Source organism: Lepidochelys olivacea (assembly GCF_965140295.1).
Source record: "Lepidochelys olivacea isolate rLepOli2 genome assembly, chromosome: 2".
Lineage (NCBI taxonomy): Eukaryota > Metazoa > Chordata > Testudines > Cheloniidae > Lepidochelys > Lepidochelys olivacea.
The window spans coordinates 204326039-204339214 of NC_140412.1; the positions used below are offsets into that span (position 1 = coordinate 204326039).

The 13176-nt window shown below is 43.5% G+C and overlaps 1 protein-coding gene across 1 annotated transcript in view; it reads left to right on the forward strand.

Moving 5' to 3' along the window:
* The first annotated feature begins 3715 nt into the window (after nt 1–3715).
* TBC1D5 (TBC1 domain family member 5) overlaps nt 3716–13176 on the forward strand; it is a 470928-nt gene continuing 461467 nt past the window's right edge. The window contains exon 1 of the mRNA XM_084621915.1: nt 3716–3862. The gene's annotated coding sequence lies outside the window, so the exon portion shown is untranslated. The remainder of the gene's footprint in view (nt 3863–13176) is intronic.

Here is a 13176-nt window from a genome sequence, read left to right on the forward strand (position 1 = left end):
CCAAAAGGACTGAAGGTAAAAAATCCATTACAATCTACATACCACACAGACTATGCTGACAGCTTGTGCCACATGCTCTCAAAGAAACTGCGGAATCACCTGATCAACATCCTCTACAGCAAACAGGGAAAGATTAAGAATGAGCTCTCAAAAATGGATACTCTCATAAAAAAACAACCTTCCACACAAACTTCCTCGTGGCTGGATTTTACTAAAACTAGACAAGCCATTTACAACGCACACTTTGCTTCTCTACAAAAGAAAAAGGACACTAAACTTTCTAAACTACTACATGCTAGAAGGGGCCACAGCAATGGTTCCCTCAACCCACCCAGCAATATTGTTAACCTATCCAACTATACTCTCAGCCCAGCAAAAGAAGCTGTCTTATCTCGGGGCCTCTCCTTCTGCCCCTCCACCCCCACAAACATGATACAGTTCTGTGGTGACCTAGAATCCTATTTTCGACGTCTCCGACTCAAGGAATATTTCCAACACACCTCTGAACAACATACTAATCCACAGAGACCTCCCTACCAACATTACAAAAAGAAGGATTCTAGGTGGACTCCTCCTGAAGGTCGAAACAGCAGACTGGACTTCTACATAGAATGCTTCCGCTGACGTGCACGTGCTGAAATTGTGGAAAAGCAGCATCACTTGCCCCATAACCTCAGCCGTGCAGAACACAATGCCATCCACAGCCTCAGAAACAACTCTGACATCATAATCAAAAAGGCTGACAAAGGAGGTGCTGTTGTCATCATGAATAGTTCGGAATATGAACAAGAGGCTGCTCGGCAGCTCTCCAACACCACTTTCTACAAGCCATTACCCTATGATCCCACTGAGAGTTACCAAAAGCAACTACAGCATTTGCTCAAGAAACTTCCTGAAAAAGCACAAGATCAAATCCGCACAGACACACCCCTGGAACCCCGACCTGGGATATTCTATCTACTACCCAAGATCCATAAACCTGGAAATCCTGGGCGCCCCATCATCTCAGGCATTGGCACCCTGACAACAGGATTGTCTGGCTATGTAGACTCCCTCCTCAGGCCCTACGCTACCAGCACTCCCAGCTACCTTCGAGACACCACTGACTTCCTAAGGAAACTTCAATCCATCGGTGATCTTCCTGATAACACCATCCTGGCCACTATGGTGAAGCCATCTACACCAACATTCCACACAAAGATGGACTACAAGCCGTCAGGAACACTATCCCCGATAATGTCACGGCTAACCTGGTGGCTGAACTTTGTGACTTTGTCCTTACCCATAACTATTTTACATTTGGGGACAATGTATACCTTCAGATCAGCGGCACTGCTATGGGTACCCGCATGGCCCCACAGTATGCCAACATTTTTATGGCTGATTTAGAACAACGCTTCCTCAGCTCTCGTCCCCTAAAGCCCCTACTCTACTTGCGCTATATTGATGACATCTTCATCATCTGGACCCATGGAAAAGAAGCCCTTGAGGAATTCCAACATGATTTCAACAATTTCCATCCCACCATCAACCTCAGCCTGGTCCAGTCCACACAAGAGATCCACTTCCTGGACACTACAGTGCTAATAAACGATGGTCACATAAACACCACCCTATACCGGAAACCTACTGACTGCTATTCCTACCTGCATGCCTCCAGCTTTCACCCTGACCACACCACACGATCCATCGTCTACAGCCAAGCTCTGCGATACAACCGCATTTGCTCCAACCCCTCAGACAGAGACAAACACCTACAAGATCTCTATCAAGCATTCTTACAACTACAATACCCACCTGCGGAAGTGAAGAAACAGATTGATAGAGCCAGAAGAGTTCCCAGAAGTCACCTACTACAGGACAGGCCTAATAAAGAAAATAACAGAACGCCACTAGCCGTCACCTTCAGCCCCCAACTAAAACCCCTCCAACGCATTATTAGGGATCTACAACCTATCCTGAAGGATGACCCAACACTTTCACAAATCTTGGGAGACAGGCCAGTCCTTGCCTACAGACAGCCCCCCAACCTGAAGCAAATACCCACCAACAACCACATACCACACAACAGAACCACTAACCCAGGAACCTATCCTTGCAACAAAGCCCGTTGCCAACTGTGCCCACATATCTATTCAGGGAACACCATCACAGGGCCTAATAACATCAGCCACACTATCAGAGGCTCGTTCACCTGCACATCCACCAATGTGATATATGCCATCACGTGCCAGCAATGCCCTTCTGCCATGTACATTGGTCAAACTGGACAGTCTCTACGTAAAAGAATAAATGGACACAAATCATATATCAAGAATTATAACATTCATAAACCAATCATTTGCAAATTGGATACTATTAATTTAGGCTTAAATAGAGACTGGGAGTGGCTAAGTCATTATGCAAGGTAGCCTATTTCCCCTTGTTTTTCCCTCCCCCTCCCCCCCACCAGACGTTGTGATTAAACTTGGATTTGTACTGGAAATGGCCCACCTTGATTATCATGCACGTTGTAAAGAGAGTGGTCACTTTGGATGGGCTGTTACCAGCAGGAGAGTGAGTTTGTGTGTGTGGTTTTTGGAAAAAGGTGGTGGTGGTGGTGGTGGTGGTGGTGGGGGGGGAGATGAGAAACCCTGGATTTGTGCTGGAAATGGCCCACCTTGATTACCATACACATTGTAAAGAGAGTGGTCACTTTGGATGGGCTATTACCAGCAGGAGAGTGGGGTGGGAGGAGGTATTGTTTCATGGTCTCTGTGTATATAATGTCTGCTGCAGTTTCCACGGTATGCATCCGATGAAGTGAGCTGTAGCTCACGAAAGCTTATGCTCAAATAAATTGGTTAGTCTCTAAGGTGCCACAAGTACTCCTTTTCTTTTTGCGAATACAGACTAGCACGGCTGTTACTCTGAAACCTGACAGTATCCCATCTTACAGGGGATTTTCAAACATATGGTCTTGTGAAGTGACCGATGAAGTGCATCGGATCCCACCCCTCTGGCAGCATATCCTATCCAACGCCATCTTCTCTCACCACAGATTGATACCTCTGCTCTCTGTCAGAATTCAATTTTCAGTTCTCTCTGGGCATGGCCAGCTGGGGAATGTCTCTGCAGGGCGCAGGATAGAGCCTCTGCTCAACACAAGGCCTTCAGGGTGGATCTGTGACTTGGTCTTGTGCCCGGGGTGGGTCCTGACTGGGGGTAGGAGGGTGGGTTGCTTCATAACATGATTCATACCCAGGCCTCCACCCCGCCCTAAAACACAGGGTCATGAAGCTTCATGGTCAGGGCCCCCTGTGCTGGCCTCCCTGCTGGGAAAGAGGGAGGAGACGCGACTGCTCCCACATCGCCCACGCTTGGGGAGAGCCAGCGAGCCAGGGTGCTGAAGGGGGCAGGGGAGGGGCCTCGGAAAAGGGGCGGGGCAACAGTACTCCGTGTACCGCAAATTGGAAGTCGGCAACCCAAGCTTCCCTCCTCACAGCCCCCACCCTCCAGCCCCGCGCCGCTCGGCCCCGCCCAGGAAGCTTCTCCCACGCCTGCTCCCGGAGCGGGGTCGGGCCGGCTGAGCGCGAGCAGGCGCGTTCCCGCAGCCGGGGTGGGCGGCCTCCGCTTCCCTCAGCCCTGGCGCGCGCCTGCCTGCCTGCCTGCGTGCGGGAGGGAGGGGGCGGTGCCACGCGCGCGCGCGCGTACGTACGTCCGTGTGCGGGCAGAGCCCGTCCGCTTCCCCCTCCCCCCCCTCTGCGCTGGTTTCCGGGCGGGTCGCTGCCGGGCCGGCGTGGGTCTGGGCAGCACAGGCGGGGAGGGAGGCGGGGAGGGAGAGAGGCTGAACCAGATCGTCATGCCGCAGCGGCCGCAGCAGGTAAAACCAGCCCCAGAGCATCTTATCCTCCTCCCCCAGCCTGACCCACTGCCCTCCTCCACCCCAGTCTCCTGCAATAAAAGTGACCCCGCCCCCACTCACCTCCCTCCCTGCCCCCTTCGCTCCAGACCTCTCTCACCCCCCAGCTGTGCCTGAGTTGCAGCAGGGGCGCTAGGAAGTGGCGGTGAGGCCTGTATGCTAGAGCTGCTGTAGGCTGCCCCTCTCTCGCCTCACAGAAACTTCCTCAGGGTCGTTTTGGGGAACTGATTGGTGCCTGGAGGTTAATTTATTACAAACTGAGAGCAGACAGTGTCAAGCAGATTTTTTTCCCCCTGTGTCCCTTTCATTCCTGGCTGTGGAAGTGAGTAGGGAGGAGGGGGCATGATCTGTCATCAAATTTTCCTCCCTGGATTTTTTTTTTTTTTTTGGTTATATTTTCATTCCACTGTTGGGAAGTTAGAAACGTCAGAGTTCCTCCCAGTCCTTTATAAATAGTTCACAGAAGTTAGATTTTCCTTCTTTCCTTCCCTCCCTAACACCTCCCCTCCACCATCCTGGTTCTTTTCACCTTTTGGTTTCAGTTCACTCTAATTCTCAGTCTGTTGCCTTAAAAACCGCAGTTTCAGACATTTAACCATTCCCTTCATATTTGTTGAGTATAGTAGTTTGAGTTACTTAGCATCAGTTTCAAGGCAAGCACTGTTGTTAGCACACTTTCAACTGTTATAAACTGCTGTATACTCTTAGAGTGCTGTACTATATCTCCATAAGTAGTTTGGTTTAGCTAGAGATCCTTAAAAACAACAGGAGGACTTGTGGCACCTTAGAGACTAACAAATTTATTTGAGCATAAGCTTATTAAGATCCTTATGGCTTTTTTTGCATCATGGAGCCTTTGCGGACTAGTCCTAGGAAAAGTTTTGCTGCTGCCATATTGGCATCTTGCCTTAGTGCTGTGATTGTACATGTTTGTAAACATTTAGAAACCATTCATCTATTTTATGGAAGAAGTATGTTCTGGTGGGTAGAACACTGAGTCGGAGCCAGGAGACCTGGGTTCTTTCCCCAGTTCTGCCACTTGCCTCCTGTGTGACATGTGAAATACACTTCTCTGTACTTCCGTTTTCCCCAGTGGCAAAAATTGGTGGTAATACCTACCATTGAGATTTATGGATGAAAAGCTCAATGTAAGAAAAGCATTGTTACACCAGTGACCATCTTCTTTGCTTTTGTAAAATGTGCTCATTGATGGATGTTATTTTTAGGTCTGTTGTTTATTACACAGTAGTTATTTGTTTACTTGTATTATCTCTGTCAAGGTTTTTAGGCCAAAAAAACTCTACAAATGTTTTCCAAACAAATCTTGTCTACATTGTTGACACTGAAAATATTTAATTAAAAAATTTAGAGAGATCAAATGGAATTAGTAACCTCACATCATATGATGTATGCATACCTCACTTTGAGTCATCGCATACTGTTATATTTGAAGCTTGGCTGGTTGGGATTTTATATTCCTTGATAATAGCCCACAGAGAGAGGAACCTAATGATTTTACTGTTTTCAAACCTGTTTGTATTTTGAAAATATAACAAATGCATGGCTTACTGTCATTGCTGAGAGGTTCATTGTTAAACGTATTTCCCACCTGGTATGGAAATCTACAGTTTTGGTATCAGAAGGCTCTAGCTACTGTCCCTCTGAAGTACAGAGGTGAAAGCAATGAAGTGGAATATAAAGTTCATTGATAATGGTTGGTCAATTTTCAGCAGGCTTTTCTATTATTTGTATTGTGATGGCACCCAGAATATGCCAGGCATGCACTGAGGGAGAAATCCCCTGTGATGAAGAATTTGTTGTCTCAAGAATTTGATTATTTTTACAGCTTCATACTCTAAATTAATAACTTTAGTTACTTCTGAGCCAATGAATGATGTTCGCCTGCCCTTTTATGGTTTGTGAACCTATGTTTTAACTATAGTTTGCAGATTAAATTAAGCATGACAACAGTAACTGTCATTTGTTAGACATACACATGTGGCAGGGTGTGTGTGTGTGCATATTTTTTATACTTTGTGATTTCATAATTCAAATGAAGCTACAAATAGATCAATTGAAGGCAAAAGCTATTTCAAAAAGCTACTCATGGGCTCTCTGTTGGATCACAAGATAGGGAGGTGACTCTGCACCCTTCTTAGTCCCATACTCTGCTTCCAAAGTCTTTGCTTCTGCTGCTTATGTTTTCGTGAGTAGTTAAATGAAAATGGGGATACTGGTGTAAAGTTCTTTGAGTTGTACTGATGAAAAGCACTATTAAAAGCTAGGGCTTTTGATTATTACGTAGTCACAGTAGCATATCAACTGAAAACCAAGGTGGGATCTACAACTATCTTAATGACCACTAACTCCTACCAACAAACTTTCTCTTTCTTAGTTTTTAAACAGAAATTAAATGACAAAAATCTTCATTAACACAGAGTTAAGGTTGCCTGATGATAGCTTGTGCCCTTCCAGAATGTTCAGTTCGGCAATACTCAGACTTCTGAAAACCATGAAATATAGAATTAAGGAAAATGCTCTGTCCTCTTTGAGCAATGCACCACCATGCCCATAGTGTGCATACTTGCGCTCTGCCTTGTCGCTTTAGTGGACAGGCACTACCTGCATTTGTCTTACACTCAAATGCTGTGCCTGCTCCCCCAGAAGAAGACCACACCTAATAAATTTAACAACCACATTATATCCTTTTCTGACCCCTTCACGCTTGAACATAAGATATCACTTAAACCTCTACTTTCTCCCACCCATCATTAAATCCACAGACTGCTTTGGTATCCCACCTCGCTATTGACCGTACCTTTGTCTACGGACACAATCTATACAATTCTGCATTGAAATGATGCGGACTGGAACCTGAAGGTACATATGCAGTTCTTTCTTTAGATGACATTTATGGGGACTCAGATGCAGATCTCCTTATATCACAGTCACAGCTCTGTGGTGCCTCTCAAACTAATCCCCAGATCTCCTCATATCACAATCAGAGCTCTTCCAACCTGTTCCAGCTTATTCCTCCACAATTCAGTACAGCTAACACAAGGAATACAGCTGGTATGCATACAGATAATTCCCAATGGCTATTGCAGCACAAGGGTGGGGCAGAGTTAAAGTTTTGTGGACATTTACCTTAATTCTGTATTTCAGAAATTTGAGTTTTGCTGACTTCGACATTCTGGAAGGGCACGAGCTACCACTGGGCAACCTTAGCTCTGCGTTAACTAAATCTTTTGCCATTTAATATCTACTGGTTTAGTCTGTCCTCTCTTTGTCCATATCGAATGTAATCCAGTATCAGAGGGGTAGCAGTGTTAGTCTGTATCCACAAAAACAACGAGGAGTCCAGTGGCACGTTAAAGACTGACAGATTTGTTTGGGCATAAGCTTTCGTAGGTAAAACCCCCATTTCTTCAGATGCATGGAGTGAAAATATAGATGCAGGCATAAATATACTGACACATGAAGAGAAGGGAGTTATCTTACAAGTGGAGAGCCAGTGATGACAAGGCCAATTCAATCAGGGTGGATGTGGTCCACTCCCAATAATTGATGAGGACGTGTCAATACAAAGAGAGGAAAAATTGCTTTTGTAGTGAGCCAGCCGGTCCCTATTCAAAAAATCTGTTAATCTTTAAGGTGCCACCGGTCTCATTGTTAATGTAATCAAGTAATTATCATTGCTCCTTTGCCAATCACCAACTTCCAGTTCTGTGATTAATTCATCTTTATCTATCATAAAGCACAAAATAGTTACCTTGTGTGGTGCTATGCCTTTTATATTAGAAAAGTGTTATCTATAATTTTTGGAAACCCCAATGATGTTTTACTACAGGCTGAATGAGACCTCCAGCATATGTCTCCTATAGCAACACAGTTTCCCCCCCACATGTTATGGACAATTGTTTAAGGAGTAACTTAGCTATTCTCTGGTTGATTTGGTTGTCTATAACATACCCCCACTGGTACCCCTGCCTAGGATTTGTTAGTTAGCACAACGTTTCTCTTAACTGGGGTCCGCAAGGGTACTCCAGGTGTTCCCAGAGTGCAGGAGGTGCTGGGAGGGGAGGGAGAGGAGGCGGGGAAGAGGAGGGGCGAGGGTGGGGCCTTGGGGAAAGGGTGGACTGGGGACGGGGCCTGGGGCTGAGCAGAGGGGCGTGGGGTCCTCAGGTTGATAAAGTTAGACAGCCACTGAGTTAGCATATTGATCCATAAATATTCAAGGTCCTGTGGTTGAGTTATTGATAACCCTAAACCAGGAATGTGTGAACTATGTTTAGCATGAAGCATGAAATACACATATTTGATAAACATGCCCATTATTATGTAGTATATAACTTTTTTCTTTATATATGCTTTGAGAGTAATACTTTCTTTTTACTGTAAGAAACAAATATGGTTATTTGTTAAAACAGGATTGGACTTACGTTCCAAGGAAGGCATGGGGTCTTATGGACCCTCTAGAACTGTAGCTAGATATTTTTGATATTTTAATTTTATTCCCGTGTAACATCAGAATTGCCATGCTGGATCAGACCGGTGATCATGTAGACCAGTGGTACCCAAACTAGGGCTGCCGCTTGTTCAGGGAAAGCCCCTGGTGTGCCGGGCCGGTTTGTTTACCTGCTGTGTCCACAGGTTCGGCTGATCGCAGCTCCCAATGGCTGCGGTTCGTTGCTCTGGGCCAATGGGGGCTGCAGGAAGTGGTGGCCAGCATGTCCCTCGGCCCGTGCAACTTCCTGCAGCTCCCATTGGCCAAAAACGATGAACCGCGGCCGCTGGGAGCTGTGATTGGCCGAACTTGCGGATGCGGCAGGTAAACAAACCTGGCCCAGCCCATCAGGGGCTTTCCTTGAACAAGCGTCACCCCTAGTTTGGGAACCACTGATCTAGACTAGTATTCTGCTCCCACAGTGGCCAAAACCAGATGTTTCAAAAGAAGTTTAAAAAAACCCCATAATATATAACTGTAGAATAACGTGACTATAGCAAAGGTTTCTACAAATTCCTATAACCTACTAGTTGGCATATGGCCTAAAGCATGAAAGTTTGTATCCCTTAAAATATTTTTTATTTTTAATATATACCTTTTGTACTGTTGATGTTTTTACTATCCATACAAATATCTCACCCTTTTACAAATACTACTAAGTTCTTGTTTTTTATTTAGCTAGCCACAATAATGCTCAGCTCTCTTATGAATGGTTAGGGAAATGTAGAACACAGCAATACATATGAGTAGTTTAAATTATTCCTTCCAGTATGCATTACCTTGCATTTGTCAACAATAAATTTAATCAGCCATCATGCTGTACATTCATCTAGGTTTTGTAGATATCTTTGAAGTTCAATCTTCTGTAGTGTTGACTAATCTAAATACTTTTTTTCTGCTAGTTCTGATGTATTGAGCTGTAAGAAACCCCACCATTAACCTTTTGCCATTCTAAAAATAGTCCATATGCATTTTCTCTATCTCTAAGCCATATTCTTTTGTGTAGTAGTAATGTACTACTTATATCATGATTAGTTTTCCTTAACAGCCTTGTTATGAGGAATACTGTCAGAAGCCTTCTTGAAAGTGTTTCTTCTTTACCCACTATTTTGTTGATATATATTTAAAGAATTCCTGTAGATTAGAGAAGCAAGATTTTCCTTTACAGAAGCAGTATGGGTTTGTTTCTATTCAGTCTACAGAGTATGCATGTGTTACCTAAATTATCTTCTGTAAGATAGTTATTTTGTACACTTTCTAACCACATTAAGTAATTCTATAAGATCTTCTTTGAAAAGTAACTTGTAAAAATGGCATTGTAGATTTTATGTTAATTTCATAATGGTTCCCATATCAAATGTGCTCTGTTTAGTATAACTCTGACTACAACTTGAATAAATCTGAGTAATAAAGTGCCATCTCTACATAGCCACTTTTCAGTCTTTGATCACAAGGTAGTCAAAAATGAGCAAAGAATTTTCTCTAAATTATTCATGTGATTAATACTTGCTGGTTTTATAGTGCTTTCCATCCATAGATGTTGGTGCTTTACAAAGGTGAATATCCTTTTCATTGAGAGGCAAGTGATTTATCTGAGGCTTAACAGCAAGTCAATGATGAAGCTGTAGTCAGAACCCAGGTCCCATGATTCCCTATCACAGAGTGAATCCATCAGCATGAACCAAAATATTTGGTAAGTCACTTGATTTAAATGCGTTTGTCCTTTCTTTTCCAAGTTTTAACAATCTTAAACACATTAAATAATGGTGTCTTTTAAAGAAACTCCAGAAATATAATGAAGGAGCAGGCTCAGAATGACAAGTTGGTCCTAGTGCATTCAGGAAGAATGCAAAGAAGTGTTTAGGAATGTAGTCACTGTTAGAATAAGACCATAGAAATCAATGGAGTTAGTCTAGGAGAAATTTTGGCCCTTAGTTTGTTGTTTTAGTTGAGATTGTTTTTAGTTTGTAGAACAGTACTGATGCCTGACCTTGGCTGTCCTGCTTTCCTTAAGTCTTTTGTACTGGAATGATAGTGGCTGGGGGAATTGGAAAGTGGGGCTGTTTTATGTTCAGTGAACATAACTTATTTTCTAATTACTTTATGTTAATAAAGATAATTTTGTGCCTACTTCCTTTCCATCCCAACAATATAGAATATCTCTACATAGAACCAAATACTGGACACAGTTATTTGAAAATGGGTGCTTTGCTTGACTCTCAGTCATGAGTCAGTGGCATCCTGTTTCCTCCTTTAGGCCTCAACCTATGTTGCTGATAAATAAGTTGGGGGGAAAGTTAATAATATAATCTGTTCTTTTTTCCTTTGGCTTTTTATATCACTTCTGTACGCTGAAAAAAACAAAGCGGTATGTGTCAATTCTCAACGTAACTGTACCTCTGACCTCTTTATGGCCTCCCTGAGGGCACCTGTATTAGGCGATGGTCCGAGATCTTTCTCAGAGCAGGATCCCACAGCTTTCTAGATTGGGGTTTGGGCTGCAATTAACTGATCACCTGAGTAAGTCTGACTTCAGTTCAGCACTTGCAGTCCTGTTCTCCCCAGGGCAGTGACAGCCAACCTTCATAAAACAAAGTATCTATTCAGAACAAAAGCATGAGAGAACATCATAATAAACTGCTTCTATGCAGGTCTTAAATGACTGACTGCTTGACAAGTTATCTTTGAAATGGAGAACTTGGCAGGTTTTGCAGTACTTCTGAACCATTCTGCAGGTTCTGTCACTCTTGGTCATAGCATCCTGTCAGGTCTTGGACTGAGGAAGTGTCCCTCTCCACTGTCAGGCTAGTGAATTACAGTCTTGACCTGGTTAAAGGTAACCACACATGTAAGTTCCTCCAGGACTGAGGTGCTGCCTGTGGTGATACCTATAGTTCATTATGAATGAATCGTTATGCGCATTGTATCCAGTTGTCTAGACTAGCAGGCCAAGAATTTGATCTTGTTTTTTTCTAACTGTAGATTCTCATTTTCACATAACACTTACACTGCCTATGCCTTGTTAACTTTACTTCCTTCCAGGAAAAATATAACAGGCAACATTTAAAAGAATCCTGTTCTTTAAAGTGTTCAGAAAGCTGGACTCTTGTAACTTTCACTTCCTAGTCTGATGAAAGAACAGTGAACAGCACTATGGAGGAAAATGTTACATACAGGAAGTTTGTGTGTTACTGTGGTTAGAGGGAACTGCATTTATATCACTCTGGGTGTCAAAACCATTGCAAAACACTTTGAAAGAAATCAGTGGTTTGTATGCGCCCTTTCCAGCTGGTTACCCAATGTTTGTATTATTTTGAATTTTTTTGCATCATCTTAATAATGAAACCTGCCTTAAAGAAAGGGAGATCGACTAAGTGGTGATTGGTTACTTTATTCCCTCTTCCCTGGTTTATGAATTTGCCTACTAGCTTAAAGAAAAGGAGTACTTGTGGTACCTTAGAGACTAACCAATTTATTTGAGCATAAGTTTTTGTGAGCTACAGCTCACTTCATCGGATGCATTCAGTGGAAAATACAGTGAGGAGATTTATATACATACAAAACATGAAAAAATTGGGTGTTATCATACACACTGTAAGGAGAGTGATCACTTAAGATGAGCTATTATGAGCAGGAGAGTAGAAAACCTTTTGTAGTGATAATCAAGGTGGGCCATTACCAGCAGTTAACAGGAACGTCTGAGGAACAGTGGGGGGTGAGGGGGAGAAATAAACATGGGGAAATAGTTTTACTTTGTGTAATGACCCATCCACTCTCAGTCTCTATTCAAGCCTAAGTTAATTGTATCCAGTTTGCAAATTAATTCCAATTCAGCAGTCAAGGATCTACAACCTATCCTGAAGGACGACCTATCACTCTCACAAATCTTGGGAGACAGGCCAGTCCTTGCCTACAGACAGCCCCCCAACCTGAAGCAAATACTCGCCAGCAACCACACAACAGAACCACTAACCCAGGAACCTATCCTTGCAACAAAGCCCGTTGACAACTGTCTATTCAGGGGACACCATCATAGGGCCTAATCACATCAGCCACACTATCGGAGGCTCGTTCACCTGCACATCTACCAATGTGATATATGCCATGTGCCAGCAATGCCCCTCTGCCATGTACATTGGTCAAACTGGACAGTCCCTACGTAAAAGAATAAATGGACACAAATCAGACGTCAAGAATTATAACATTCATAAACCAGTCGGAGAACACTTCAATCTCTCTGGTCACTCGATTTCAGACCTAAAGGTCGCAATATTACAACAAAAAGACTTCAAAAACAGACTCCAACGAGAGACTGCTGAATTGGAATTAATTTGCAAACTGGATACAATTAACTTAGGCTTGAATAGAGACTGGGAGTGGATGGGTCATTACACAAAGTAAAACTATTTCCCCATGTTTATTCCCCCCCCCCCCACTGTTCCTCAGACGTTCCTGTTAACTGCTGGAAATGGCCCACCTTGATTATCACTACAAAAGGTTTTCTCCCCCCTCCTCCGCCCCCCGCTCTCCTGCTGGTAATCATCTTAAGTGATCGCTCTCCCTACAGTGTGTATGATAACACCCATTTTTTCATGTTCTGTGTGTATATAAATCTCCTCACTGGATTTTCCACTGAATGCATACGATGAAGTGAGTTGTAGCTCACGAAAGCTTATGCTCAAATAACTTCGTTAGTCTTTAAGGTGCCAAAAGTACTCCTTTTCTTTTCGCGAATACAGACTAACGTGGCTGCTACTCTGAATCCTAC